Genomic DNA, 27,228 nt, shown 5'->3' on the forward strand with positions numbered 1-27,228 from the left:
GTACACAAGAGAATATTTGGAAAATCCATTTTATAAATCATGTGGGAGTGCATTATGCCATCATTTACATGTCATATCACGTTAATGCAAACAACACTAATCTCTTTCTTCTCCCTTTTCAGACATAGGGACTTGTCCCTAAACAGGATTTTTTTCCATTTAAGACATCCCCTCTTTAAATATTTCTGAGTCATTTCCAGACTGGTAGTTGCTTGTTCCTTTGTATTGGCTGTTTTTCAGGTTGCTGTACACAACTTGTGGCTTATCTCATGACATCTGCTTTGTCACACCCTACACTATGCACAAAGGTCTAAGAGCTTTATACCAAGGGAGTGCACATTGTGAATTAAGCCATGGAAGTAATTGCACCTTAATTGCAGTCTGCATGATTTTCTGTCCAGCTATGATTATAACTTGTGTGTCTTTTTCTCTGTGCCTGAATTCCCAATGACACTGGGCGAAATCATCCCAGATTTGCATTAAGTGTGATAGCGGGCAGGTGAAACATGCCATATCATCCCAAACCAGCCGCATTAGTTATACATTCCTGGAAAACACACCGTTTCGATGGCAGATGGTCTCTCATTTGCCCGCCATGCCGACACCTCGAAGCTTCATCACACTGGGCACAATATTTAAAGTCCAGCTGCGTGCACACCTCTCAGTGCTTCCAGACCACAAGTGTTGCAGAGAAGATGTCCATGAAAGGCAAAAAGACTGCAGCCCCCAGGTTTAGTGATGCATCACTGGAATGCATTTTGGATGCCATGGAGGCCCACTGTGATGTCCTCTACCCCAGCTCTGGCAGCAGAATAGGCAGCAGTGTGACTAGCCAGGCTTGGGAAGCGGTGGCAATGGCGGTCAGTGCCAATGCTGCACAGAAGAGGTTGGCCATCAAATACAGATACAGGATCAATGATCTTAGCCATGCCAGCAGGGTATGTCAATCATCTCAACACTCTAAATTTACACACTCACACCCATCACACATTCACTGGCATCTCACTCACCGTCAGCTCAAGGGACATCACCGTCCATTCTCACACATATACCCTCACATGTCCATCTGGCCTCATCTCCTCTGGAGACTGCCTCCTCAGCCCTCACCATCTTGAAGCTACTTGCACAGATCAACATATGCCCCACACACCTTGGGATACCCTCCTTCCCCAATACAGCCCTCGTCCTGCAGCCTCTTCCCTTGCCTGAAGCCACTTCCCCTTCGCCAAGCAAGCCCTAGCCCTGCACCCACTGAAAAGCCACCTACATGTGGCTCATCTGGTAGGTAGAGATCTGCCCGAAAGTCCCCCTAAAAGTGATGTGGGGCAGCATTTGACTGAGTGTGGCTTCAAGGAACCCTAGCAAAACTGGAGTCAATGGGAATCGGGGGAAAACTCTCAGCTGGCTAGAGTCAAACCCAGCACAAAGGAAGATGGTTGTGGTTGTTAGAGGTCAATCATCTCATATCCAGGACATCACTGCAGGAGTTCCTCAAGGTCGTGTTCTCAGCCCAACCATCTTCAGATGCTTCATCGATGACCTTCCTTCCATCATAAGGTCAGAAGTGGGGATGTTCGTTGATGATTGCACAATGCTCAGCACCATTCGTGACTCCTCAGACAACTGAAGCAGTTCATGTCCAAATGCAGCAAGACCTGGACAACTTTCAGGCTTGGGCTGACAAGTGGCAAGTATCATTCACGCCACACAAGTGCCAGGCAATGACAATCTCCAACAAGAGAGAATCCAACCATCGTCCCTTGATGTTCAATGGCATTACCATCACTGAATCCCCCACTATCAACATCCTGGGCGTTACCATTGACCAGAAACTGAACTGGACTAGCCATAAAATTACTGTGGCTACAAGGGCATGTCAGAGGCTAGGAATCATGTGATTAGTAACTCACCTCCTGACTCCCCGAAGCCTGTCCACCATCTACAAGGCACAAGTCAAGAGTGTGATGGAATACTCCCCACTTGCCTGGATGAGTGCAGCTCCCACAACACTCAAGAAGCTTGACACCATCCAAGACAAAGCAGCCCGCTTGATTGGCACCATATCTACAAACATTCACTCTGTCCACCACCAACGCACAACAGCAGCAGTGTGTACCATCACCAATTACATTGCAGGAACTCACCAAGGCTCCTTAGATGGCACCTTCCACAACCACTACCATCTAGAAGGACAAGGGCAGCAGATAGATGGGAATACGACCACTTGGAAGTTCCCCTCCAAGTCACCCCATCCTGACTTGGAAATATATTGCCGTTTCTTCGCTGTCGCTGGGTCAAAGTCCTGGAACTCCCTTCCTAACAGCACAGTAGGCGTACCTACGCCACATGGACTGCAGCGGTTCAAGAAGGCAGCTCACCACCACCTTCTCAAGGGCAACTAGAGATGGGCAAAAAATGCTGGCTTAGCCAGCGAAGCCCACATCCCGTGAATGAATAAAAAAAATTAAAAAACTGTTGCTGAAACCCTCATCTCAGACCTTTGCCATCCACGGACTCAATCATTCCAATCGCAGTTGCAGATATATCCATGCCCAAAGCCACTTATATCATTTGATTTCCACCGTTTTTTTAACTAATGGTGATGATGCATTTAACAATTCGGGTTATTTAACAAGTTATTTTGGGCTAGATTTTCCAAGCCCCAAAGGAGACAAAGTTGGACGCTGGATGGGAAAAGGAAAATTGAGGTGGGGGAGGCAGTGGGGAACCCATTGGGACAGCTTCCTGGTGCATTCCTGCCTCTGGGGACTTTCCAAGGGACAGACTGGGAACTGGGTCAGCTGTTGTTCCACAGAGATAGGCAGCTATTTAGTCCAATTAAGACGGCACATGAAATCCCATAGGCCCCATCAGTGAATAGCCCTGCAGAGGGGTTACCCCTCTATCCCAATCTCCTTATCTGCTTGGGGAGTCTTCGATGCAGCCCTTCTGTGTTGGCCAGCAAGGGAAGCGCCATGTTGGAGTGCCCTCATGGTTCTGATCTGCCTCACCAATGCATGTGAAAGGGAACAGTAACACAATTGTAATGTTATTAGAGTAATGATCCAGACCCACAGCAATGTGTTTGACTTCTAATTGCCCTCTGAAATTGCCTAGCAAAGCACTCAATTGTATCAAGCCACAAAGGAAAAATTAAATGTGAATAAACCAAATGAAGCCCCCAGCATCAACCGAAACATTGGAAACGACAAAAGCACACCCTACCTAGTCAACCCTCAAAGTCCTCTTCACTAACGTTTGGGCATTTATGCCAAAATTGGGAGAACTGTCCCACAGACTAGTCAAGCAACTTACTGACTGAATCATAACTTATAGCCAATATCCCAGACACCACCATCACCATCACTGGGTATGCTCTGTCCCACCTGCATGGACAAGGAAATCTGCTTCTGATTACCTCCTACTGCCCTCTCTCAGCTGATGAATCAGTACTCCTCCATTTTTGAACACCATTAGACCATAAGACCATAAGATGTAGGAGCAGAAGTAGGTCATTCAGCCCATTGAGTCTGCTCCACCATTCAAGCAGATCATGGCTAATCTGAAAATCCTCAATTCCACTTTCCTGCCTTTTCCCCATAACCCTCAATTGCCTTACTGATTAAAAATCTGTCTATCTCAGCCTTGAATATACTTAACAACACAGCCTCTACAACCCTCTGTGGTAAAGAATTCCACAGACTGACTACCCTATGAGAGAAGAAATTCCTCCTCATCTCTGTTTTAAATGGGCAACCCTTTACTCTGAGGTTATGCCCTCTGGTCCTAGACTCTCCCACAAGGGGAAACAACCTGTCAGCGTCTACCCTGTCAAGTCCCCGAAGAATCTTATATATTTCAATAAGGTCACCTCTCATTCTTCTGAACTCCAATGAGTACAGGCCCAACCTACTTAACCTCTCTTTATAAGAAAATCCCACCATACCCAGGATCGACCTAGCGAACCTTCTCTGGACTGCCTTCAATGCCAGTATATCTTTCCTTGGGTAAGGGAATCAGAACTGTTCACCAGTATTCTAGGTGTGGCCTAACTAGTGTCTTGTATAGTTTTAGCAAGACTTCCCTATTTTTATACTCCATTCCCTTTGGAATAAAGGCTAACATTCCATTTGCCTTCCTTTTTATCTGCTGAATTTGTATGCTAGCTTTTTGTGATTCATGCACGAGGACCCCCAAATCCTTCTGTGCTGCAGCTTTCTGCAGTCTTTCTCCATTTAAATAATAACAGTTGGAAGAAGTACCGAGGATAGCTAGGGTACAGAATCTACAATGGTTGGGGTTTCAAAGTCCAAGAATGACTCATTAACACCACTACAGACTGAGTCCTAATGGATATTTCTGCCAGATTAGGCCTGTGGCAGGTAGTGAGAGAACCAAGAAGGAGGAAAAACCTATTTGTCTCGCCCTCACCAATGTCGCAGATGCATCTGTCCATGACAGTATTGACAGGAGTGCAAATGTACAGTTCTTGTGGGGACCTTTGCACTGAGGGCACCCTTCATTGTGTGGTGTGGCATTACCACCGTGCTAAATGAGATAAATTCAGATCAGATCTAGCAACTGAAAACTGAGCGTCCATGAGGTGCTGTGGGCCATCAGCAGAATTGTATTCAACCACATCTGTAACCTCATGACTTGGAGTATCCCTCATTCTACCATTGCCACCAAGCCAGGGGATCAACTCTAGTTCAATGAAGAGAGGAGGAGGGCATGCCAAGAGCAGCACCAGATATACTTAAAAATGAGGTGTCAACCTGGTGAAGCTCCAATACAGGACAACATACACGCTAAATAGTGGAAACAGCATGCTATAGTCAGAGCTAAGCAATTCCACACCCAATGGATCAGATCTAAGCTCTGCAGCCCTGCCACAATCAGTCGTGAATGGTGGTGGACAATTAAACAATTCACTGGAAGAGGAGGCTCCACAAATATCCCCATCCTCAATTTAAAAGACAAGGCTGAAGCATTTGTAACCATCTTCATCCAGTAATGCCGAGTGGATAATCCATCTCAGCCTTTTCCTGAGGTCCCCAGCATCGCACATGCCGGTCTTCAGCCAATTCGATGCACTCCACGTGATAGCAAGCAATGGCTGAATGGACAAGAAAGGCTATGGGTCCTGACAATATCCTAGTTGCAGTTCTGAAGACTTGTGCTCCAGAGCTGTTTCGGTATAGCTACAGTAAAGGCATCTACACAATAATGTGGAATATTTCCCACATACGCCCTATCCACAAACCCAATCTGTCCATTTACTGCCTTATCAGCAAAGTGATTTAAGGTGTCATTGACAGTGCTAAGAAGCGACACTTACTCATCAATAATCTGATCACTGATGCTCAGTTTGGGTTCTGCCAGGATCACTCGGTCCAGTCCTCATTACAGCCTTGGTCAAAACATGGACAAAAGAGCTGAACTCAAGAGGTGAGGTGAAAGTGACTGCCCTTGACATCAAGGCAGCATTTGACTGAGTGTGGCATCAAAGAGTCCTAGAAAAATTGAGGTCATTGGGAATCAGAGGGAAAACTCTTCACTGGTTGGAGTCATACCTAACACAAAGGAAGATGGTTGTGGTTGTTGGAAGCTAATCATCTCAGTTCCAGGACACCACTGCAGGAGTTTTCTAAGGTAGTGTCCTAGACCCAACTATGTTCAGCTGCTACATTAATGACCTTCCTTCTATCATAAGGTCAGAAGTGCGGATGCTGACTGATGCGAATCCTCAGATACTGATGCAGTCTGTGCCCCTATGTAGCAAGATCTGGACAACATCCAAAAATGGCAAGTAATATTTATGCAACACAAGTGTCAGGTAATGTCAATCTCCAACAAGAGATGTCATTTCTTGTATTTTGATGGCATCACCAATGCTGAAACCCCACCATCACCCTCCTGGGGTTACAATTGAGCAGAGACTTAACTGAAATAACTAGAATATGTCAGAGGCTGGGCATTCTGCAGAGGGTAACATGTCTCATGACTCTCCAAAACTTGTCTATTATCTAAAAGGCACAAGTCTGGAGTGTGATGGAATACTCTCCGTATGCCTGAATGAGTACTATTCTAGCAATACTCAAGAAGCTTGATGCCATCCAGGATAAAGCAAACCACTTGATTGGCACCCCATCCACCACCTTAATCATTCACACTTGCTACTACTAGTGCACAGTGGCAGCAGTGTCTACCGTATACAAAGTGCACTGCATGCCTCCTTTGCCAGCACCTTTCAAACATACAAATTCTACCACCTAGAAGGACAAGGGCAGCAGATAGAGGGAACACCACCACCTGCAAGTTCCCCTCCAAGTCAATTACCATCCTGACTTGGAAATATATCGCCGTTCCTTCACTGTCGCTGGGTCAAAATCCAGGAACTCCCTCCCTAGCAGCACAGTGAGTGTACCCTCACCAGATGAACTGCAGTGGTTCAAGGCAGCAGCTCAACATCATCTTCTAATAGGCAACTCAGAATGGGCAAGTGCCACACCCCATGAAAAAATTAAAAAGCTGAGCAACTGGACAACCAATTTTCCTCTGCCTGCAACTCTGATAAGGTCAAGATAATTCAGTACTAATTTGTATTGCCAGCTCACATGCCAATTCCTTCAATGCCATGGATGCCAATATTGCTTAAACCAACTAGTAAAAATATGGTCTATAAAACAGTAAAACAAAATTGGAAGAAGGCATTACAGAAATGTATACAAAGAATCTTATTAAAATTCATATTTTCAAACATACTTTATACACATCAACCTACAATACTTCCCTGCAAAATTTAACTTAACACCATTCCAATCTCCTCTTCCTAATTATAATACAGCAAAGCTGATTAAACTGTTTATTAGGCTCAAATAATCTGACTACAATTCTTTACATACAAATAAATAAAAATTTCTTCACTAACAAACCTCTGCAGGTTTACAGGGCGAGAGGTATGGAGTCTCTTGGATATTCCACAAATTTACAAAAGCAATAAATATTGAAACCTGTATTTTAATGGAGCATAGACACATCATAAAAAAGATGCAGTAATATTTTTTGAGAGGTAATCATTCGTATCAATGGCAAATGGAACTTCAAAGCGTACCAAGGCAAAGGATGTTGTCAAATGCTTTGAATCTTCCCATCCCCTTGGTGATTTCTCAAATCACTGTACGAATATTGTTGAAGGTTCTTGTTTGAAAAGCCTATATTCTTTAGTGATGTAAAATACCTCAAGCCACTCCCAAAAGGCAACACAAACACTTCCTTTTTTCCTCTCAATAATATTCAGGGAGCTCTGAAGACTCCTTTGTGTTCAGAAAGGCACTGGCTCTAATTGCTCATGCATGTCCAGAGAGCACTCCGTCACCCACCCCGCATCCCCACCACCCCCCTCCACCCCCACAATTAATTGCCAACAGCTTATTTCTCAAGTTTGCCTCCCTGCTTTTGCATCCACTTCTTCATTGAGGCCACTCACTGCTCGTTCACTATTTCGTCTGATTGTGAAGTCTGCTTTCAAACATTCTCCCTACTCAACTTAACATTGCCTTTACTGAATACCATCTTTCTATTTAAGATATGCACAATTACGCAGTGCTGTCAAAGGGTTACTGAAAGTTGAATAACAAAGAGTACAATTAATAATGGGCATGGAAAAATAAATCATTTTCAAATGCATAAAGAAAAAACACTAATAATGCTTAATTCAGATTACCTCAAATTGAAAAATAGATGGATTTTTAACAAAATGTTTACACTGGCCTTCAACTATAATTGAAGATAGACAATACAACACACTTACTGTTGCTTTTGCCTTGCATCGCCATTGCTGATAACAGTCACAAGCTCAGAGACAACATTGTAAGATAAATTAAGTCACACTACTATCCCCCAACCCACCCAAGAGGTGAACCTTGAAGCAGTATCAATGGCAAATATAAAACAGTGGAGTAAATGTTCACCTTCAGTGCTCTAGCACAGAGCTTCGCACACTAAGAATCTAAGCATGTACTCTCTCCTATCCATAATTTTCCATTATTAATTTTATTATATAATTTTGAATTTACCAATGGTAAACTAGTAATATAAATACATCATGAAACTGCAAATGATTAGATTAACACATGGTGGGAGAGGGCTCCCCAATCAGCCAATGTTCAAATATATTTGAGGAGTTTTTGGGGCTGGAACTTTCCTTACAAACTCTCAGCACAGTAAATAATATCCCACTTTTCACTTGCTGAGGAACCACACAGATATGTAGGGTAGAGAAGCTGAAGAGAGCCTGAGGCTTTCCACAATCACAGTACTGTTTCAGTTGAGGAAAACAGATCAACAATATTGAAAGAGTTTCAATATGTTTTGCACATGGCCCAGCAACAGCAATAAAAGCTGCACCAATGTGAAAAAAAACCTGAATTTGGGACTCTGTAGTTTTATTTTGAAGGAGGGATATGAATTGGTTTGTGGGAAATGACAACCGTTCCATTCAATTAGTTTAGTTATTTTGATTTCCACCAAGCTACCAGTAGTAGGAGAGGAAGAGGTTAAACAAAATTATCACATTTAGTTACATCTGGATCACACTTTACTGCTAGTGATAGACAGCTGCAATTAGTTAGGGAGCAAGCAGTATTACCCTGCTAGAGTCTTGTATTCTTAGAGCACAATTTCCATTTCAAAGAGGCATTCTCGATAGTGTGTATTCATCTGTATAGCAGAACTACTGCACATAGATTTTCAGTTACTTTACTGAATTAGAATGAAAGAAGGAGAAGCTGATTGACAGTTAGAAATACAGAATGAGCGAAAGATAGAAAACTAGTAATTGAACACAGACCAAAGAATATTTAGGGGTACATTTTTAGCAGCACACAAAACCATGCACCGAGGCAAAAGGGGAAAAAACCCTCATAGTTTGCCAGAGAAATCTGATCATTGTTAATGGCATACTAATTGTATTATCAAAGTTAAGGGTACACAGTAAAGAGGATTGAGTGATTAAGTACCATGAGCACATATAAAGAAAGACTTTCCATGCAGAGGAGGGAGGGGGGAGGGAGGAGGACCTCCTCGTAAACCTGCTCCTGGGCCAGCTAACATGGCCATCAACAGGCCCAGGGAACAGGCAGTCGAGGGGGTTGTCCAACCTGACTGTTTACCCCTCTACCACTGCTATGTTCACAGATGGGTGACCCTGGAGAAGGAGCATGCGGTGTCCACCCGTATGCTTGAAGCCTTCCGTAATCGATGGGCACGGTGAGGGCTGAGGTGCGTCATTACCCCTGGAAATTATATTTCTGTTTTGTCAGTTAAGTTTCCTATGATGTTTTGATTTTTGTTCCAGTAAGACCATAAGATGAAGGAGCCATTCAGCCCATTGAACCCGCTCTGCCATTCAATGAGATCATGGCTGATCTGATAATCCTCAACTCCACTTTCCTGCCTTTTCCTCATAACCCTTGATTCCCTTATTGATTAAAAAAAATCTGTCTATCTTAGCCTTGAATATATTTAACGACCCAGCCTCTACAGCCTTCTGTCGTAAAAAAAAATTCCACAGATTGACTACCCTCTGAGAGAAGAAATTCCTCCTCATCTCTGTTGTAAATAGGCGCCCCCTTATTCTGAGATTATGCCCTCTGGACCTAGACTCTCCCAGAAGGGGAAACAACCTCTCAGCATCTACCCTGTCATTCCCCCTAAGAAGATTATATGTTTCAATAAGGTCATCTCTCATTCTTCTAAACTCCAATGAGTGCAGGCCCAACCTACTCAACCTCTCATCATAAGAAAATCCCTCCATACCCGGAATCAAGCTAGTGAACCTTCTCTGGACTGCCTCCAATGCCAGTATATCTTTCCTTAGATAAGGGGACCAAAACTGTTCGCAGTATTCTAGGTGTGGTCTAATTAAGAACAAAGAACAAATAACAAAGAAAAGTACAGCACAGGAAAAGGCCCTTTGGTTCTCCAAGCCTGCGCCGATCATATTGCCCGTCAAATAAAACATTTTGCACTTCCGGGGTCCATATCTCTCTATTCCCATCCTATTCATGTATTTGTCAAGCTGCTTCTTAAACACCACTATCGTACCTGCTTCCACCACCTCCTCTGGCAGCGAATTCCAGACACTCACCACCCTCTGCGTAAAAACCCGCACATCACCTTTATAGTTTTCTCCTCTCACCTTAAATCTATGTCCCCTAGTAATTGACTCTTCCACCCTAGGAAAAAGCTTCTATCTACTCTGTTCATGCCACTCATAATTTTGTTAATTTCTATCAAGTCGCCCCTCAATCTCCGTCACTCTAGTGAGAACAATCCAAGTTTCTCCAATTTCTCCTCATAGCTAATAACCTCCAGACCAGGCATCATCCTGGTAAATCTCCTCTGCACCATCTCCAATGCCTCCATATCCTTCTGGTAATGTGGCGACCAGAATTGCACGCAATATTCCAAGTGCGGCCTAACCAAGGTTCTATACAGCTGCAGTATGACTTCCCAGCTTTTATACTCAATACCCCTGCCATATGCCTTCCTGACTATTCTGCCATTTACTGTGTAATTCCTGCCTGTATTAGACCTTGCAAAATGCATTACCTCGCATTTGTCTGGATTAAACTCCATCTGCCATTTCTCTGCCCGAGTCTCCGACCAATCTATATCCCGTTGTATCCTTTGACAATCCTCTTCACTGTCTGCAACTCCTCCAACCTTGGTGTCGTCTGCAAATTTACTAATTAGTCCAGTTACATTTTCCTCCAAATCATTTATGTATGCTACAAACAGCAAAGGTCCCAACACTGATCCCCGCGAACTCCACTAGTCACAGCTCTCCATTCAGAAAAGCACCCTTCCACTGCTACCCTCTGTCTTCTATGACCAAGCCAATTCTGTATCCATCCTGCCAGCTCACCTCTGATCCCGTGCGACTTTACCTTCTGTAGAAGTCTGCCATGAGGGACCTTGTCAAAGGCCTTACTGAAATCCATGTATATAATATCCACTACCCTTCCATTGTCAATCATCTCTGTCACTTCTTTGAAAAACTCGATCAAGTTAGTGAGACACGACCTCCCCTTCACAAAACCATGCTGCCTCTCACTAATACGCCTATTTGCTTCCAAATGGTAGTAAATCCTGTCACAAAGAATCTTCTCCAATAATTTCCCTACCACTGACGTAAGGCTCACCGGCCTGTAATTTCCTGGATTATCCCTGGTACCCTTCTTAAACAATGGAACAACATTGACCATTCTCCAGTCCTCTGGGACGTCATCCATAGCCAGTGAGGATACAAAGATTTCTGTCAATTAGTGTCTTGTATAGTTTTACCAAGACTTCTCTATTTTTATAGTCCATTCCCTTTGAAATAAAGGCCAACATTCCATTTGCCTTCCTATCACTGTGCCCAGTCAGGGGCTGTCACCCCCCCATATTACTTTTTTTGTTGATTATTTGGTTTATTTCAAAAGATAATATAAAGAAAGACTGCTGGGTCACTGGGTGTTGGTTAGGGAGGAGGTAGATATATGTAATGCTGCATTCTGTAAATAAATCTAGTATTAAGTAAAAAGATTGGCTTCTGGTTTCCTACCTCATCTGGCTTCTGAATGAATTAACAATCATGATCTCAGTGCACTGAAGTTAAGTTAGATGGGTACATTGATTAGATTTTTCTCATGCTAGTAAGAACACATCCAAATAATAGTAACATTATAGTTTACATATTTTTTCTTTGTGCACACAAACTTGAAATTATAAAGGAGTATAGGAACAATTAAGATCTGATCATGATGTGAAAACAATGACATTTGATGCAGTGTACTAAAGGTTATAAGGTGATGCTACAGTTTGTATGCTGGACTAGAGATGGTTCTCATTGAAGGACAGCTCTATTCCAGCAACTAAAAAATGGCATGGCCACAAACTACAGAAATGCATCATATTTTTATGCTGACAGACTGACAGCTTAATGGGAATGGCAACAGCATTGAGTGGTTTTAATCTGTAGTCTCATTCTGTTATTAAATCACATTATCAAGATGCGACCAGGATGTGCTGCTCCAGCACCTTCTAGTTAAAGCAGGCTTGTCCAATTCAGTGTGGCCTGTCAAGCTTGTTAGATTTTCAACGACCAGCAGAAAAAAATGGGAAGGTAAGTTTTGCTGGGTAAGTTCCAAGGGGTGGAGCATGAGGCAACTGGAGCAGCAGGGCCCAGGTGAGCCTGAGTGGGGCCCAGGCAGGCCAGAGTGGAGCACAGGTAGCTCAACTAGGTCCAGCTGGGCCGAAGTGATGCACAAGGCAGCCCAAGTGGGTCCAGGCGGGATGGAGTGGAGCGCGAGGCAGCCCATGCAGGGCCCGGGTAGGCCGGAGCAATGCATGAGGCAGCTGCAATGGGGCCCAGGTGGGCCGGAGCAGAGTGCAATGCAGCCCAAGTGTGGCCCAGATGGGCTGGAATAGAGGTGCAAGGCAGATGCAGTGGGGCCCAGTCAGGGTGGAGCAGGACCCAAGTGAATGGGGCTTAGGTGAGCCTGAGCGGGGCTGGAGGCAGCCAGAGCGAAGCCCATAGGCATCTGAGTAAGTGAGTGAATGGAGACAGTTTGAGAGAGAAAGTGAGGGGGCGGGGGAGACGGAGTGTGAAGGAGTGGGGGGAGAGAGAGAATGTGGTGGGGCGAGAGAGTGTGTGGGGAGAGAAAATGATTCACATTAATTCCTCAGCTGTGATGGCCTGAGGATGTGAAACATGTTATAGTGTTTCTCATCCCAGTTGGCAGCTTTACCTGAGATTTACAGCACAGAAGCAGGCCATTTAGCCCACCCTATCCATGTTAGCATTTTTGTTCCACACAAGCCACCTCCCTTCTTGTTCACACTATCAGGGTAACCTTCAGCTTCTTTCTTCCTCTTGTGTTTATCAAGTTCCTTGAATGTAACTATACTGGAATTATAGAATCATTACAGCACAGAAGGAGACCAATCAGTGCATTGCCTTTGTGCCAGTTCTCTGCAACAGCAACTCAGCTAGCCCCACTCCTCCACCTTTTCTCTGTAGCCTTGTAATATCTTCTCTTCAGATAATTATCCAGTTCCCTTTTGAACACCGCAATTGAATCTGTCTCTACCATGCTCCACCACACGCCCAGGCAGTGCATTGCAGGTCGAAACTACTTGTTGCATAAAGAGGTTTTTCCTCATGTCGCCTCTGATTCTTTTGTTAATCACCTTAGGATTCTCAACCTTCTGCCAATGGGAACAGTTTTGCCCCATTTACTATATCCATACCCTTCATGATTTTGAACATGTCTAACAAATCTCCTCTCAACCTTCTCTTCTCCAAGGTGAACAGCCCCAGTGTCGCCAATTTATCCATGTAACTGAAGTCATCTTCGGAACCATTCTTTCAAATCTTTTCTGCACCCTTTCTAAAAACCTCACATCCTTCCCGTCAAGGCTGGAATAGTGTTTTATGAAGGTTCATAACTTACTTGCTTTTGTACTCTGTGCCCCTATTTATAAAACCCAGGATTTAGTATAATTTATTAACTGCTTTCCGAACCTGCTCTGCCAACTTCAATGATTTATTCACATATATAACCAGGTCCCTGGGCTCCTGCATTCCCTTTAGAATTTTACTGTTTATTTTATGTCATTTCTCCTCGTTCTTCTGACTGAAATGTATCACTTCACACTTCCCTACATTAAATTTCATCTGCCACGTGTCTGCCCATTCCATCAGCCTGTCTATATCCTCTTGAAGTCTATCCTATCCTCCTCACAGTTCACAGTACTTCCAAGTCTTGCATCATCTGCAAATTTTGAAATTGTGTCTGTACACCCAGGCCTAGGCTATAAATATAAATCAAGAAAAGCAGTGGCCCCTCTATATACCATCCCCCAGTCAGAGGTAAGCAGAGTTTTCTGTAATTCATGTTTTTAATAGGCTTGAATTAAATAATTGAACTGTTGTGTAATGAAATTCTAGCCACGCTAAACACTAGAGATTCAAAATATCACATGATTCAAAATAAAATGCTTACCGCCTACCAGCACTAATATCTTTCACTTAAAAAGCATAGTTTACTGATTTTTGGGGACTCAAATGATTAATACATAGCAACTTATATAGTAGATTTAGAAATGATATGGCCATCACATTTTCTTAGAGTTCCAGCACCTCAAAATTTGTCACAACACTACTGGATGCAACCAAAACTATTTACTGTAATACAATATACAAAAGAACAAATTGTTGCATCAACAAGGCCACACATGGTTGTGGATGTTTATGACCAAACATAAATGAACCAGTGTTCAATGTTCTGATACATTATACATAAGCAAATGTTTAGACTTTTCAAGTAGAAAAGCTAGCTGCCAAAGGTAAATGTCACCATGAAGAGGTAGCTCTGCCAATAGCTGAATTAGTAAAAACACTGCCTGGAGTGGATCTGACCCACACAGACCAGGGCGGTTGCAAGTTTCATCTCCAATCTGTGCTGACCTCAGTCTGAAGGATGGAGGGGTGGCTTCAAAACCTTTATGAATGGGGAAAAGCAATTGTTCCAGATTACATAGTGACATTTGGTAAATGCAGAATAATCATCATGCTAATGTTATTCATGGCTAAACAGCTTGGTCGCATTCACTTTCGCAGAAGGAACTCTACCTCAGCAGGAGTCAGCACCTTCAAAAAAGGAAGAAATCTGGACCTTTTGTTTTATAAAAAATTATATTTGATGAATTCTAGATAATAAAACCTACCAATGAATTGTACAATCAATCAGATGCTGTTGAAAGCTAACTACCAATAAAGGCTTCAACTTTAATCCTTCCATCCTAATGATGGTTTTCAAAAGCAAATAAATGTGTTTCAGGTATAAAAATAGTCACTTAGTGAAACAGAATTTGAATACTGCTGAAAAGAGAGACGTTGTTGAAGCTTTTTGTCTAGCATTCATCAGGATAAAGGTAAAAATGTTAAATTTCAAACAATCACAACAATTTATACTGGCGGAGAAAAACATGCTAATTGGTTGGCAAGGCAAAATATCCCAAAAATATGTCCCAGCGGTTGGCTGATTTAATCAAACAGCCTGTTTCTTCAATTGTTCATAATAGGCACAGTACAAACCGTATTCGCAAAATCCAAAAAAAGTTGTGATTCTGCAATTGGGCAGCACTAGTTGTACAATCCTGAGTGTACTAATAGCTATACGAACAAGCAATTTAAGATAATCAGTTGAGCTCATAATGTGAGTCACATACTTGTGCTAGAGGCAACATGCATTCATACACAGGGATTCATTGTCTGCAGATAAAAGGAATATGTTCAAGACTTGCATCTTTTGAGAATTATCCAGGAGCTTTGGGAGCCTATAGTTCCCTGTTGCTTTCTCCATGGCAATGCCTCAGCCAATCAGCGTCAACTTGCCAACTAATCAGCACCAAAATCTAGGGAATTTGGAAAATCATAGCCAGTGCATCTACTATTTCTGAAGCTATGACTCTCAGAACCTTAGGATGTAGGCCATCAGTTCCAGGGGGTTTGCTGGATTTTAGTCCCTTGAGTTTCTCCAGTGCTTTTTCTCTGCTGATATTAATTACTTTAATTTCCTCACTCTTATTAGCCCCTAGGTTACCCTCTATTTCTGGTATGTAACTTGTGTCTTCTACTGCAAAGACGGCCACAAAATACTTGTTGAACGTCTCTGACATTTCCTCATTCCCTATAATAATTTCTCCTGCCTCTGCTTCTAAGGAACCAATGTTTACTTTAGATACTCTCTTTTCTATATTGTGAAAGGTCTTACAATCCATTGTTACATTCCTGTTGAGTTTACTCATTTTTTTTACATTTTTATTAACTTTTTGGTGTCTCTTTGCTGGTTTCTAAACCATTCCCAATTCTCAGGTTTATTTCCATTATTTGCGTTATAAGCCTCATCTTTTATACTAATACTATCCTTAACCTCCTTAGTAAGCCATACATAGGTCTTTCTCATTGAGTTTTAGTTTTAATGGAATGCATTTTTGTTGAGCATTTTGAATTGTTCCTTTTAAAGTTTCCAACTGTTTACTTGCTGCTTTTTATACCTTATAGTCTACTTACCCAATCAACCTTAACTCTCTCCTCATACCCACATTTTTGGCTTTAAGTTTAGGATCCTTGTTTATGATTAGCAATGCTGTTTTCAAACTGAATATGCAATTCAATGGTATTATGATCACTATTTCTCAGCGGATCTTTTACTATGACATTATTTAAACCTGCCTCATTGTGCAATCTAAAATAGCTTTAACACTAAGATAAAAGCAAAATACTGCAGATGCTGGAAATCGGAAATAAAAACAGAAATGCTGGTAAAACTCAGCAGGTCTGGCAGCATCTGTGGAGAGAGAAACAGAGTTAACATTTTGAGTCCATATGACCCTTCTTCAGAGCTAAAGGGGAGCTCTGAAGAGCCATATGGACTTGAAACATTAGCCCTGTTTCTGTTGCCACAGATGCTGCCAGACCTGTTGAGTTTTACCAGCATTTTTCAGCTTTAACTCCAGTTGATTCTACAACATTTTGTTCTAGGAAACTCTCACAAGTGTTCTATAAACTCATCTTCCAGACCACCTTAGTTAATTGTAATTGTCTAATCGAAATGAAGATCAAAATCCCCCATAACTATGATATTGCCTTTGTTACAAGCTCCAATAATTTCTTGTTTGATGCTCTGTCCAATGGTATAACTACTCCTGTAAACTTCTCCCACCAGCATTTTCTGAGCTTTGCTATTCCTAATATCCACCCATACTCATTCCACTTCTTGATTTCTGGTCAAGATCCTTTCTCACCATGTCATCCTTTATTATCAGGACTACCTTTCCGCCTTTTCCATTTTACCTACCTTTTCAAAATTTTGTGTAGCTTGGAATATTTATTTCCCAATCTTGGTCACCTTGTAGCCATGTCTCTGTAATGATGATTAGATCGAAACCATTTATCTCTATTTGTGCCATTAGTTCATCTATCTTGTTGTGGATACTCCACACATTTACTTAAAGTGGCTTCAATTTCAATTTTTTGCTACTAGTCTCTGCATTGACCTTATTCACAGATGCACTATTACCATTAAACTCTATGTCCCTTGCTTTCCCATTCAGCTTGTCTTTACCAACATCAGTATGCTTTTCTATTGTCTCAACTTTTATCTTTGGATTTCCAAATCTCCCTTCAAATGAACCTTCCTCCCATCTGCTAGTTTAAAGCCATTTTTCCCTATTCTAACCATATTTGTTGGTGCACTTTCATGTACTTTTTATATTCATTCATGGAATGTGGGCATCACTGGCTAGACCAGCATTTATTGCCCATCCCTAGTTGTTCTTGAGAAGGTGGTGGTGAGCTGCCTTATGGAATCGCTGCAGTCCCTTTGGTGTAGGCACACTCACAGTGTTGTTAGGGAGGGAGTTCCAGGTTTTTGAACTAGTGACAGTGAATGAAATTGTATGCCCTGTCCTTTCCTCCCATATTCTGGTTACCATGTCGATGCCTATATCAATGCCCTGCTCAATTACCTTGTCCTTTTTCTTCAACTTTCTAAATCTCCCTTCACATGAACCCTGTTCCCACTATTTAGTTCATAGCACACTACAGCCCAATTATACAACTTACTAGGACACTGGTCCCAGTGCGGTTCAAGCGAAGACCATTCAAATATAGCCAAACAGCTACTGGAATGATTCTCATGTTCTTGCCTTCACAGCCCAACATGGAAGCCCATACCATACATCCCCTAGAAGATGCAATGATAGAAGAGAGATCAAGAGTGGGGAGCCAATGGTGTACCTCACAAACCAGCTTTCCACCTTTGTACTGTAGAGTTTGGCCAGGTAGTTAAAATGACTCCAGTGTTATTGCAAGGGTGATAGATTATTGAGGAAGTCTTGCTACAACCAACCATACAGGGCATTGGTGAGAACACAGCAAGAGTGTTGCATGCAGTTTTGGTCTACTTACTGAAGGAGGGATATGCTTCCAGTGGAGACAGTTCAGAGAAGATTTACCCAGCTGATTTCTGGGACGAAGGAGTTGTCTTATGAGGAAAGGTTCATGAGGTTGGAGCTTAGAAGAATGAGAGGTGTTCTTATTGAAACATGTAAGATTCTGAGGCGGGTTGATAGATTAGATGCTGAGAGAATGTTTCCCCTGTGGGAGAATCCAGAAAAAAGGGCCACTATTAAAAAATAAGGGGTGTCCCATTTGAGACTGAGATGGGGAGAAATCTTCTTCTCTCATAGGGTTGGTAGTCTTTGGAATTCTCTTCCTCAGAGGCCTGAATCTTCCACTCAGCATGCGGGGGTGGGCCCTGCACGCTGATGCATAAAATAACGGGCGGTGGCATCGGACGTGCGTCCCGATGCCACCTTGCGTCATTCCGATCTTGAGTTCGGCGGGCGCATGCTGGAGGCAAACTGTCAAAGGCCTATTAAGGCCATTAATCAGCTAATTGAGTCACTTGCCAGGGCTGACCATCCATAACACCATAAGACATAGGAGCAGAAATTAGGCCATTCAGCCCATCGAGTCTGCTCCACCATTTAATCATGGCTGATAAGTTTCTCAACCCCATTCTCCCACCTTCTCCCCGTAACCTTTGATCCCCTTACCAATCAAGAACCTATCTATCTCGGTCTTAAATACACTCAATGACCTGGCCTCCACAGCCTTCTGTGGCAATGAATTCCATAGATTCACCACTCTCTGGCTAAAGAGGTTTCTCCTCATCTCTGTTCTAAAAGGTCTTCCCTTAACTCTGAGGCTGTGCCCTCGGGTCCTAGTCTCTCCTACTAATGGAACCATCTGCCCCACGTCCACTCTATCTGGGTCTTTCAGTATTCTGTAAGTTTCAATCAGATCCCCCCTCATCCTTCTACATTCCATTGCGTATAGGCTCAGAGTTCTCAAACGTTCCTCATATGTTAAGCCTTTCATTCCTGGGATCATTCTCGTGTACGTCCTCTGGACCCTCTCCAGGGTCAGCACATCCTTCCAGAGTCCAAAATTGCTCACAATATTCTAAATGTGGTCTGACCAGAGCCTTAAAAAGCCTCAGCAGCACATCCCTACTTTTATATTCTAGTCCTCTCGAAATAAATGCCAACATTGCATTTGTCTTCCTACAGACTCAACCTGCAAGTTAACCTTAAGAGAATCCTGGACTAGGACTCCCAAGTTCCTTTGCACTCCAGATTTCTGAATTCTCTCCCCATTTAGAAAATAGTCTATGCCTCTATTCTTCCTACCAAAGTGCATGACCTCACACTTCCCCACGTTGTATTCCACCTGCCACTTCTTTGCCCATTCTCCTAACCTGTCTAAATCCTTCTGCAGCCTCCCCGCCTCCTCAATACCACCTACCCCTCCACCTATCTTTATATCATCTGCAAACTTAGCCAGAATGCCCTCAGTTCCTTCATCTAGATCATTAATGTATAAAGTGAAAAGTTGTGGTCCCAATACTGACCCCTGTGGAACTCCACTAGTCACCAGCCACCATCCTGAGAAGGGCCCCCTTATCCCCACTCTCTGCCTCCTGCCAGACAGCCAATCTTTTATCCATGCTAGTACCTTGCCTCTAACACCATGAGCTCTTATCTTACTGAGCAGCCTCCTGTGTGGCACCTTGTCAAAGGCCTTGTGGAAGTCCAAGTAGATAACATCCATTGGGTCTCCTTTGTCCAACCTACTCATTACCTCCACAAAGAATTCTAACAGATTTGTCAGACATGACCTCCCCTTGATGAAACCATGCTGACTTTGCCCGATTTTACCATGCACTTCCAAGTAGTCTGAAATCTCATCCTTAATAATGGATTCTAAAATCTTGCCAACGACCGAGGTCAGGCTAATCGGCCTGCAATTTCCCGTCTGTTGCCTCACTCCTTTCTTAAACAGGGGGGCTATTTTAGTGATTTTCCAGTCCTCTGGGACCCTCCCTGACTCCAGTGATTCCTAAAAGATCACCATTAATGCCTCTACAATCTCTTCAGCTATCTCCTTCAGAACTCTGGGGTGTAATCCATCTGGTCCAGGTGATTTATCCACCTTCAGACCTTTCAGTTTTCCTAGCACCTTCTCGTTGGTAATGCCCACCATAGTCACCTCTGCCCCCCCGACTCTCTTGAACTTTGGGGATGTCACTCGTGAAGACTGATGCAAAGTACCTATTCAGTTCTTCCGCCATTTCTTTGTTCTCCACTACTACTTCTCCAGCATCATTTTCCAGTGGCCCAATGTCCACTTTTGCCTCTCTCTTACCCTTTATATATCTAAAAAAATCTCTTGCAACCTTCTTTTATATTACTGGCTAGTTTACCCTCATATTTAATCTTCTCCCTCCTTATTTCTTTTTTAGTTGTCCTCTTTTGGTCTTTGTAGGCTTCCCAGTTCCCTGGTTTCCCAGTGCTCTTCGTCGCATTGTATGCTTTCTCTTTAGCTTTTATGCTGTCCCTGACTTCTCTTGTCAGCCATGGTTGCCTCGTCCTCCCTTTAGTATGCTTCTTCTTCCTAGGGATAAATTTTTGCTGTGTCTCCCAAATTACTCCCAGAAACTCCTGTCATTGCTGTTCCACTGTCTTTCCTGCTAGGCTCATTCCCCAGTCAACTCTGGCCAGTTCCTCCTTCATGCCTCTGTAGTTGCCTTTATTCAACTGTAATACCGTTACATCTGATTCCAGTTTATTCCTCTCAAATTGCAGGGTAAATTCTATTAACCTTAAGGTTGGTGGACAGGCAAAGAGCTCAGGCAAAGAACCTCATCCACGGGCAGGATGAGCTTTCTTGAAGGCTTTATTAATTTAACAAAATGTTTCATGTAAATTGATAAACATGTCCCACCTCATGTGACAATATCACATGAGGGGACATGTCAGAATAATTTTATTCCTTTATTTATCACATCTTTATGACTTTCCTTAATCTCCCTGAGGCAGCTCTGTGCGCAAAAGAGCGCAGGCCCCGACTCTCCCCCTGCCTGCACAGGTAGCGCTGAGCACTTCCGGGTGTGCGTCACGCTGGGTGGGCCTTAATTGGCTCGCCACGTAAAATGGCGGCGTGCAGCCGATCGCTGCCTGCAATTGGCTGCGCGCCTGCCTGTGCCCGCTCCTGCTCAGCCCCCACCGACAGGGAGAATATTCTCCCCAGAGAGTAGTGGAGACTGTGTCATTGAATACATTCAAGGCTGAGTTAGACAGATTTTTGATCAATGAGGTAATCAAGGTTTATGGGGGATCGACAGGAAAGTAGAGTTATGGCCACAATCAGATCAGTCATGATTATACTGAATGGTGGATCAAGCTCCAGGGGCCTAACTCAACAGTCCTCCAAAACCCATATCCAAATTTTGGGCTGTCAATTTTGGGATTGCAATGAACAGTGAAACAAAGTCAATAAAGCTTCACACTAGATAACAATGTTTGCATTTACATTTATATAGCACCTTTCCTGCCTTTCAGAAATTCCAAAGCTCAACCAATGAATTATTTTTAAGTCTAGTCAGTCACTTTAGTTTTGTAAATATGGCACAATTTGTACATAGGAATGCTCCAAAAAAATGTTATTTGAGGGATAAAAGTTAGCCAGGAGACAAGACCTTTAGTGCTTTTCTTTGAATAGTGCCCTGATATCTTTTATATCCACCCATCCCAAGAAGCCAGACTTGGTTTACATCTCATCTGAACGAAGGAATCTCTAACAGTGCAAATATTCCCTCAGCAGTACTTTAAAGTGTTAGTTTAGATTATGCATTTATATGTCTGGAGTGGAGCTTGAACCTATGACCTTCTGCCTCAAAAAGCAAATACACTTTCATAGAGCCAAAGCTGACACTTACAATTGTCACTGTTTCTCTTATCTCAAAAAAATTGCAAAGAATAACTTCCTATCAAAAAGAACTTATCTTGCATGTGTGCAAAAGAGAACAATCATCTCCCTGAGACAAAGTTCTGCCTCAGGGAGATCGACTCATAATTAAAACTTTTAACATAAACGTTTAAAAAATTTCTCTGACATGTCCCCTCATGTGACACTGTCACATGAGTTAGGACAGGTCCATCAGTTAAACTCAAACTTTTATTCAAAATTTAAAAACCTTCATGAAACCTCATCCCGCCTGTGGATGAGGTTTCATGTTTTTTCTGAAGCCCACTAGGGCTCCCGGCCTGCCTGCAAACCCTAAGGTTGGACGGGCAGATCCATTAATTAGGTTAATGACTTTTTAAATTGCCTCAATTGGCTGTTGACAGGTCGGTGGGAGCACAGCTGATTCGGCTGCACTCCGCCGACCTGAAAATGGAAATGACGCGGGGTGACGTCAAGAGTTCCACCTGACGTCATCCCGTGTCATTTTACACATCGGCGAGCGGGCCCTGCCCCCTGCTTGCCGACCTAAAGATCCTGCCCAACATCTCTGTTAAAATAGCAGGCAGAGGAATGTCATGCAAACATATTAAGTGCTCATCTCCTTTTTATCTGTAATAATAATTTCTCAATTTGTGTATATTTTCTGATCCAGGTACTAAATCTACAATATTAGAATGATACAAGCATAATATTTGTTGACTTATTGCCAGCTGAGATGACCAAGTTTTTGCAGGATCTACCCTAATTATTTATGATGATCTCCTGACCTATAATGGTATAGCTGATGTCTTAGAAATACTTCCATTTTACATTCAGCTTTCCAGTGAATGAGCAAGATTTGACTATCCAGATGAAGATTATGCCCAGAAAATTAAAACAATTCTCCAAAAAAAAACTGTAATACATTGTAATGACTTGACGTACCGGACAGGTTTCAACAAGAAACAGATAAATGTTATTACAAGAGAGGTTTTCAGATGCTACATGGTTAAATCAGGTCCTTGACAGGAAGTCCTGCCCCTTGGATTACCCATGCTTAGGGTTCATTGGTTGGAGCTTCCAAGAACATCATGTGAGCCCTGATATGTAGTAGGAGAGGCTAAACCTACAGTTACTATATTTCCTTCCCCTTTAGGTTTTTACAGTTTCTATTTACAGAGAACATTCAAATATCCAACAACATATACATATATACATCTTAAGTGATTAAAGATTAAGTCTCTGAGGTGCTTTCCTTATTTGATTAGAGCAGCGTAGCTCTGCCACTTGAGGTTCTTCCACAGGATCGACATGATCAGGGACTGCAGCACCAAATACATCATTAGAAAGTGGCAGTTTAGGGTTTGGCAAATCTACAGAGACATCAGGCATGTCTATTCTAGGTCGATCTGTCACCTCAGGAATTAACGATTCGACGTTAATCACAGGCAGAATAGTAGGTTGTTGGAATGTCTTTCTATCCCGAATGTGGTCCACGTGTTTTCAGACAATTTTGTCTTCCACTTCCACCTATGAAAATACAGATTAGGAGCAGGAGTAGGTCACTCGCCCCCTCAAACCTGCTCCAGGGACAAGTGGCCTTCTCCTGATCTGAATGTAACTTAACCCCACATTCCTGCCTACCCCCAATAACCTTTCACCCGCTTGTTAATCAGGAGTCTACCTATCTCTGTCTTAAAAATGTTCAAAGACTCTGCTTCCACTGTCCTTTGAGGAAGAGAGTTCCAAAGACTCACAACCCTCTGAGAGAAAAAAAATTCTCCTCATCTCTGTCTTAAATGAGCGACCCCTTATTTTTAAACTGTGACTCCTAGTTGTAGATTCTCCCACACGAGGAAACATCCTCTCCACATCTACCCTATCAAGACCCCTCAGGACCTTAAAGATTTCAATTAAGTCGCCTCTTACTCTTCTAAATTCCAGTGGATACAAGCTTAACCTGTCCAGCCTTTCCTCATAAGACAACCCACCCATTCCCGGTATTAGTCTAGTAAACCTTCTCTGAACTGCTTCTAATGCACTTACATCTTTCTTTAAATAAGGAGACCAGTACTGTACACAATAAGCCAGATGTGGTCTCACAAATGCCCTGTGCAACTGAAGCATAACCTCCCTACTTTTGTAATCAATTCTCCTCACAATAAATGATAACATTCTATTACCTTTCCTAATTACCTGCTGTACCTGCATACTAACCTTTTGTGAATCATGCACTAGGGCACCCAGATCCCTCTGAATCTCCGAGATCCTCAATCTCTCACTATTTAGGTAATAAGCATCTTTTTTATTCTTCCTGCCAAAATACTCCATTTGCCAGATGTTTAATCTTTTATGTCAATTTGTAGCCTCCTTACATCCTCTTCACCATTTACTTTCCCACCTATTTTTGTATCATCAGCAAATTTAACAACCATTCCTTCGGTCTCTTCATCCAAGTCATTTATATAAATTGTAAAAAGTTGAGGCCCCAGCAACTGATCCCTCTTGTCACCACTCGTCACATCCTGCCAACCAAAAAAAAACCCATTTATGCCAACTCGCTGCTTTCTGTTAGCTTGCCAATCTTCTATCCATGTCAATATGTTACCCCCTAGACCATGAGCTTTTATTTTCTGCAATGACATTTGATGTGGCACTTTATCAAATGCCTTCTGGAAATCTAATTACAGTACATCCGTCGGTTCCCCTTTATTCACTTGGAAGGATAAAGGACCCATTTCTGAGACAATTGCTCCAGGAACCCAACAAAGTCCACTTCGAAAATTCCACATGAAAACTGTGGGCTCAGCTCGGACATACTCTTGACCCAGAGAAAAAAACAAAAAAACTGCGGATGCTGGAAATCCAAAACAAAAACAGAATTACCTGGAAAAATTCAGCAGGTCTGGCAGCATCAGCGGAGAAGAAAAGAGTTGATGTTTTGAGACACAACCGAACGTAAAATGACGTGCAATGATGCCAGGCGAGCGTCCCGACGTCATTGTGCATTCTTGCACTAGCGCTCCCACTGACAATTAAAAGGCCTATTAAGCCCATTAAAAAGGTAATAAAATGAAATTTTTCACTGCGCGTCCAACCCTACAGTTGGTGGGCAGGCGAAAAGGCCAAGGGTGGCCTTTGCATTTTTGTGAAAACCTCATGCACGGGCGGGATAACCTCTTCATTCCGGATTTGAAAGCTTGCACAGCTCTTTCAGCTAAAGCATTTGATGAGGGATGGTATGGAGATGTTTTAACATGTCTGATTCCATTTAAACTCATGAATCTCTGAAACTCTGCACTGGTAAAGGCTGGACCGTTATCAGAAACGATGGTTTCTGGTAGGCCATGTATGCTAAAACAACGATGCAGCTTCTCGATAGTTGCTCGATGTTGGTGATCTGACTTCATACACATTCACCCTTTAGAATGTACGTCTATGATCAATTAAATACATGGTACCTAAGAATGGTCCTACATAACCAATATGTAGTCTAACCCATTCCCACAGATGTAGGGGAGCTGAAATAGGCAACTTTTGATAAAGCTGCTTTGAGGAATCCTGGGGCATTTTTAGTGTGCTAAAAGCATTCTATAAACTCAAGCTGCACCCGACTACCATCTGGAGAAGGCTGAAAAAAGCCCAGCGACTGATGGAACTCTTACAGGGCCTGAGCATTTTAAACTATCTTCTGTTGTTGCTGACAATGGAAACAGTGCTTGACCATGCTTTCAATGTCATTGTCAATGCCAGGCCACCAAATACACCTTCGCGCAAACATTTTCAGCTTCAATATGCCCTATTGCGCACCGTGAAGCTCTGTCAAGAGTGGTCCTCTTCCTTGCGAAGGGATGGCAACCCTTCATCCACACAACAAAATTTCATCTTGACAACTTAACACTGTTTTTCGGGCATGGAATGGTCTCCTTTCTTCAAGTACAGGTGAGCTTGACCACTGTTGCAAAACAGGGGGCAGAATTTCACCCTTGTCGGGTGAGCTCGGCAGGGGCGGGCAGGGGCAGTTGGGAAGATGACCACCTCTCGCGATTGGGGCCTGAAGGCGATTTCACGCTGGCGTGTCAGTTAAGGCCCCCCTAGCATGAAACGCGAGCAGCGACACTCATTGCTGCCTGTGCGGGCAGAGAGAAGAGGGGGAGCGGGGGCGAGGGCAACTTTCAGCGCATGCATGTGAGTGCGCATTTCATAATCTCCCCGAGGCACAGAGCTGCCTCAGGGAGATGAAGAGTTGTAAAAAAAATGCAATAAAAAATGTAATGAAACATGTCTGCTCATGTGACTCTGCCACATGAACAGGGACCACGTTATTAATTAAGATTTAAAATGTTTATTTTATTTTTATTTGCTTTAGGAAACCTCATCCTGCCTATGGATAAAAAGTGCAAAGGCCGCTTGGCCTTTTCGCCTGCCCGCCAAATGTAAGGTTGGACAGGCAGCGAAAAGTTCAACTTAATTGATAATTTAATGGCCTTAACAGGCTTTTTAATTGTTGACTCTGGTGCACACCCACCGAACGAAATGTCACATGACTGCACACTGACGTCAGGATGCTCGCCCAACATCAACGCATGTCATTTTACCCTCGAGCGGGTCGGGCGCATAGCCGCCCGCTGAGCTAAAAATTTTGCCCAAGGTCTCTAACATGCAACAAAATTGGATCTCTGTTCATCTAATTTCTAATTTGCCTCGGACACACTGGCAAAGAATCCAATAAATTCATTACAAGCACAACATCTTGTGGTACAGGAGCATGTACAATGCTATTTGGTAACAGGAGATGACCAACTGCATCTGCATTTGCAACATGCACACCAGGCCAGTGCATAAAGGTACACTGATGCACAGATAATATCAAAGCACAACGTTGTATTCTTGCTGATGCTATTGGCGAAATGGCCTTATCCTCACTGAACATCTTATGGTCCAACACAATGGTGAAATGTCATCTATGCAGATACTGGTGAGTAGTCTTTTATTTTTTCTTAAGATTGGATGTACTCACGTTAACAAGGTGAAGTGCAGCGTCAGATCTATTCTACCCTCGTCACCAAATGTAATGACTTGATGTACTGGACAGGTTTTAACAAAAACAGGTAAACTTTATTATGGAGAGCTCTTCAGATGCTACATGCTTTGATCAGATCCTCAACAGGAAGTACACCCCCCACAATAACCTGATTATCCACGCTTAAGTGTTCATTGGTCAGAGTCTCCAAGAATATCACGAGACCCCTGATCATCAGTCGGAGGGGCTATACCTTCAGTTACTACAATATAGATCAAATAACACATAAAAATGCAGA

General features: G+C 42.9%; 1 protein-coding gene across 2 annotated transcripts in view; it reads right to left on the bottom strand.

Annotated features, from left to right (window-relative positions):
- The window catches only part of lnx1 (ligand of numb-protein X 1), a 277,592-nt gene that overhangs the window by 184,711 nt on the left and 65,653 nt on the right, over window positions 1–27,228 (bottom strand). The gene's annotated exons all lie outside the window — the stretch shown is intronic.

This window comes from Carcharodon carcharias, chromosome 1 (assembly GCF_017639515.1).
Source record: "Carcharodon carcharias isolate sCarCar2 chromosome 1, sCarCar2.pri, whole genome shotgun sequence".
NCBI lineage: Eukaryota > Metazoa > Chordata > Chondrichthyes > Lamniformes > Lamnidae > Carcharodon > Carcharodon carcharias.